Below are 5,000 nucleotides of genomic sequence, written 5' to 3' on the forward strand. Positions count from 1 at the left end.
AGCTTCCCTTTCAGTCATGTTACAACAGCCAGGCCAACACACTTGCCCATTGAGTCACCATTCCAAGATTAGTTCCGCCAATTTTCCCTTGGCCTAATTTTCGGGAATTAGGGACAACTGGATGGACGTTAACACCTTGAGTGGCCGCTGATTGGATGCACTTACGGGAAGATGAGCCCATTCCAATTGAGGGAGGGGGGGCGCTTTAAATGATATGGAATTTTTGGCTGTCAATCACAAGTCTCTTCTACGCCTTTCATCGATGACGAAGGGCAGCCGAAAACAATACGCAGCGACAAAAATGACAAAACTTTGCTTTTCTTATAGATTGTGAATATAAGTAGGAGACAAGGTCCCAGGGGACCTCCTGCATACAATGGTACTCAAGGTTCTCCAGGTGACTCTGGACCACGTGGTCCTCGTGGCTTTAATGGTACCCAGGGTCATCCCGGTATTTCTCCCACCTGAAGTGACATCACGCTTTGCAATTATCAAGAGAAAAAGAGCCCTGAAACAAGCCCTGGTACCTCTGCGAATGTCTCAGTAACAGAACAAAGTGTAGGTTACCAATTTATTATACGCCCGTACGCAAAACGAGAACAAGCCTCACTTCAGATTTATCTCTCTTTGATCAAAACAGGTCCTTGAGTGTTGTTCTTTTCAACCCATCAATACAACGTTTCTAAACCGGGACAACCCGGTTTGGCTACATTTCTTTTCAACTCATAATTCGATTACTTTGTTTGCATGATACGAATTAAGGACATAGCATTACATTGGCAGGCTTCGCTAAGACAATAGGCTTCGCTAAGACAATAGGCTCATATTTGCTTTCTTGTCTACAAAGGTCTCGCCTTTACCTGGTGTCACTTAAGGTAAGGCATAGACAGATTCTTCTCGGCAACTTTTAAGCAACTTTTTCAATTCTCAGCAACTTTTTTGATTTTCCGAGCAACTTCTACCAAAATGACAATTTTTGGTATATTTTGCCATTTCAAATCAAACACCAAACGATAGGGAAAAAAGACCACCATGCTAAATATTTTAATGACAATGTGACTAATATGAAAAAAACATGGGAGGGTATAAACAGCCTATTGTACCGCAGCAAAAAATCCTTGCGTAATATATCGACTTTAAAAGATCCTAAAAAAGGACAATTAATCAAGGACCCATTTCGTATTCCTAGTATATTTAATGAACACTTTGCATCTGTAGGCCGTAATTTGGCGTCTAATCTCCCATCCTCGCAAGGCACATATATGGATTATCTTGCTAAGTCTACATCTCCCGCGTCTTCAATCCTTCTTCCAAACTGTAACTGACGCTGAAGTACGACTGGAAATTTTGTCCATCCCTAATGGGAAATCTCACGGGCTTTATTCTTGCCCGACCCAGATGCTAAAGCACGCGCACCAATACTTAAGTGAGCCTTTGGCATTATTAATTAACACCTCTGTGTTTCAAGGAGCTTATCCAGCCAAATTAAAATTATCTAAAGTGGTTCCCGTTTTTAAAGCTGACGACGCCTTTGATGCAAATAATTATAGGCCAATATCTTTGCTTTCCAATTTTAATAAAATTTGTGAAAAGTTGATATATTCTCGCATGCTTTGTTACATTGAGCACAATGATATTTTGTATACAGGGCAGTATGGATTCCGTAAAAAACACTCTACCCAGCATGCAATACTTGACATAATTAATTCAATACAAGGTAACATGGATAGACGCTTATACTCTTGCGGGATCTTTATAGACCTAAAAAAAGCTTTTGACACTATTGATCATCGTATCTTGTTGGGTAAATTGTACTTTTATGGTTTTCGCGGTGTTTTGTACAACTGGTTTCTTTCTTATCTAACAGGCCGAAAGCAAACAACAGAAGTTAGTGGTCATATTTCTAGTAGTGAAACTATCACCTGTGGCGTCCCTCAAGGGTCGGTCCTAGGCCCTCTCCTCTTTCTGCTATTCATTAATTAATGACATCCAAAACTCGTCCAGAAAATTCCGTTTTTATCTTTTCGCTGATGACACCAATATACTTTACGTTGACAAAGATCTTAGATCCCTTGAAAAAGTCGTAAATGAAGAACTTAAGAATGTTTACAACTGGCTTGCTGTAAATAAATTAACTATAAATATAAAAAAGGCTAATTTTGTAATATTTCATCCTCACCAAAAGAAGATAACCTATCAACCTAAAGTCCAAATTTATAATAATCAAACTAATAAACTGGAGTGTTTAGAACACAAGGAATATGTAAAGTACCTAGGTATATTGATCGACAAAAACTTCAGTTGGCGCAATCAAATCGACTCTCTAATCCTTAAAATAAGAAAAACCGTGGGTATGATACCTAAACTCACACATTTTTTTCCTCGAAGTATTCTTCTCCATATCTATCAATTTCTTATCCATCCTTATATTTCTTATGGTCTTACAGCCTGGGGAATGGCCAGCAAGTCAGCTCTAAATCGGATCCTTATTCTCCAAAAACGATGTCTCAGATTTATATTTTTTTCAGAAAGGAGAGCTCAGGCTATCCCATTATTTCTCGATACCAGCGTTCTGCCTGCCTGTGAAAGGGCTTCCATTTCGAGAGAACGTAAAGTTGCTAGAACATCGGGCATGTACAAGGCTAGTAGGATGTCAAATCCAATGACCAAACCTTCGGTTCAAGACCGAATCAAGGAATGTCCAGATCATCACTTCGCTTATGTCAAAGGGCAGCTACGATGCGATGCATGTCACGAAATCGTCGCTGCAAACAAGACCATTGTACAGAAACATGTGCAATCCCGAAAACACTTGAATGGCATCGCCAATATTAAAAGGGACAAGGGCAAAAGCTAGAGTATTGAGCAATGTCAGCAAGGGCAAGTGAGTGGGGCTACTTTACCAACGGATATGCGAGTCGCTCGCGTTTTTAAAAGCCATAAGAAGCGTCTCAACTACTTAAAAGTAGTTGAGACACTCCTTATGGCTGGCATACCGATTTCCAAGATAGATGTCTTGCGCCCTCTTTTTGAGAAGTATGCCCATGGTCTTACTGCAAGTACACACATAAAAGACGTTATTCCTTCTGTGTTGGCAAGGGAATAAGAAAAAGTCAAGGCCAAGCTCCAGGAAGTTAAAGAAGTGTTGGTTGTATTGGATGGGACTGCCCAACTTGGCGAAGCACTTGCTATTATAGTGCGTTATGTCCATGAGGATTTCAAGCCAACACAACGCCTAATGTGCCTTGAGATTCGTGCAAAGCCAATGAAGGGGGTTGAACTTTCCCAAAGACTGATGTCCAATGTTGCTGTTAAGCACAACTTCGCATCAGACATGGTTCTTGCTGCAATGCGAGATGGTGCTTCAGTAAATGAGGCTACCATAAGACAACTGCTATTCTTTTATCCCAATATTCTGGAATTGCTTGATCAGATACAATGAGTGCCAGAGAAAGGCATGAACATTTTCATTGCTACTGCTTGGACTTCTTAAAGAGCCTCAGTCAGCGTCTTATTTGTTATAGGTTTTGTTCGAAATTTTCATTGCTACTGCTTGGAGCCTCAGTCAGTCTCTTATTTGTTATAGTTTTCTTTCAAAACTAGTACCTCCTATTATTATCATATATCGTATGAGTTTGATACTTCAAACTCCCAATTCAATTGAAAATATTGTTAAGACATCTCTACCTCAGCCAATGCAAATGGATGTATTTTTTTGATTCACTATGTTGCTAAGCCACAAAAATGGCGGCCTAGTGAGCCTCTTTTTAATACAACCATATTGATTCGGTAGCATTATGCCATATGATGTTTAGAATAATTGCTTGATCTTTTGAGGCTGTTGAGTTTAGAAACTTGATTCTTTATCATTTTTCAATAAATCAGGCCACAAGAAAGTGAATAAATATATTTTTTGAGCAACTTTAGAGGGTATTTTTGGAAAACTTTAAAGATTTTTTGAGCAGAATCTGTGTATGCCTGACTTAACAGGAAAAGCTTGACCTGCAGATTTCACCTAATATGGTCGATGTGCCTGGAATCGACAGGACCTGCTTGACTTGGCCGAGACAACTTGTGGATGGTGTTCACTCACACACGATGGTGTTCACTCACCCGTGTTCGTGCACAAAACAATAGCAAATTATGACTCATGTTTTGCATTATAATAGAGTCAAATTCCCAAAAGACTTTTTCGTCTTTTGTTCTGTGCACCAACATGGCTGCTGTGACGTCATGTGAGAACCACCCATTGCCTTAACTATAGCTTGACATTAATTAAGTGAATAATAAGATCAGGTGAGATCTGGTCACTTCTGAACTTGTCTGGCCTAGCCTCCACAAACGAGATTTTTTATCAGTTGATTTGATTTCTTGGCGTTTTGTCCTTCCCGCCTCTTTTATTTATTTATTTATTTATTTATTTATTTATTCGTTCCTTTATTCATTCGTTCGTTCCTTCATTGAGTAATTGATTTATTTGTTTACAGGGTAAGAAAATTATCGGAGCCAACTGTGCCACAAATGATGCCAGAGTCGTCTTATTGAGCAGCACCGAAACTGGCGGAAAGAGAACGTACCGTTGTGACTGTGTAGGTACTCTAAATACCGGAGACTCAACGATGTATTGTACGGTTCACTTTTGGGAGTGCTGATCTAAAAGCATCCAGGAAAAACACTTCTTCACTTGGTGCTCGTTACATTGCGGACAACGTTCTGAGAAACACCCCTCCAAGGTTACAACTATGGCTAACGTTATCCAATCTTAAATCTTAGAACAGTAATAACTATAGAAATGGGGATATCTGTATACAAGCGCCCCAGGTGCAGAAATCGGACTATTGCTTTGCGATCTCCGTTTCATTGGAACGTTCATCTTCTATCCTTAAGTATGCCAACACATAAAAAAAAAAACGAAATGAGGTTCTTTGTTTTGCGCCTTGAGTGATCTGTGTAATTGATAGCTCTCGGTAGTGTTTTCATGGCGACCTGAATCAAGTGCT

The 5,000-nt window shown here is 39.6% G+C and overlaps 1 long non-coding RNA gene across 1 annotated transcript in view; it reads left to right on the forward strand.

Moving 5' to 3' along the window:
- Positions 1-331: 331 nt before the first annotated feature.
- The window catches only part of LOC138025249 (uncharacterized), a 4,839-nt gene continuing 170 nt past the window's right edge, over positions 332-5,000 (forward strand). The window contains exons 1-2 of the long non-coding RNA XR_011127157.1: positions 332-558; positions 4,488-5,000. The exon at positions 4,488-5,000 is cut by the window's right edge and continues 170 nt beyond it. This is a non-coding gene — a long non-coding RNA (uncharacterized lncRNA). The remainder of the gene's footprint in view (positions 559-4,487) is intronic.

The sequence above is a fragment of the Montipora capricornis genome, chromosome 12, assembly GCF_036669925.1.
Source record: "Montipora capricornis isolate CH-2021 chromosome 12, ASM3666992v2, whole genome shotgun sequence".
In the NCBI taxonomy this organism is placed as follows: Eukaryota; Metazoa; Cnidaria; class Anthozoa; order Scleractinia; family Acroporidae; genus Montipora; species Montipora capricornis.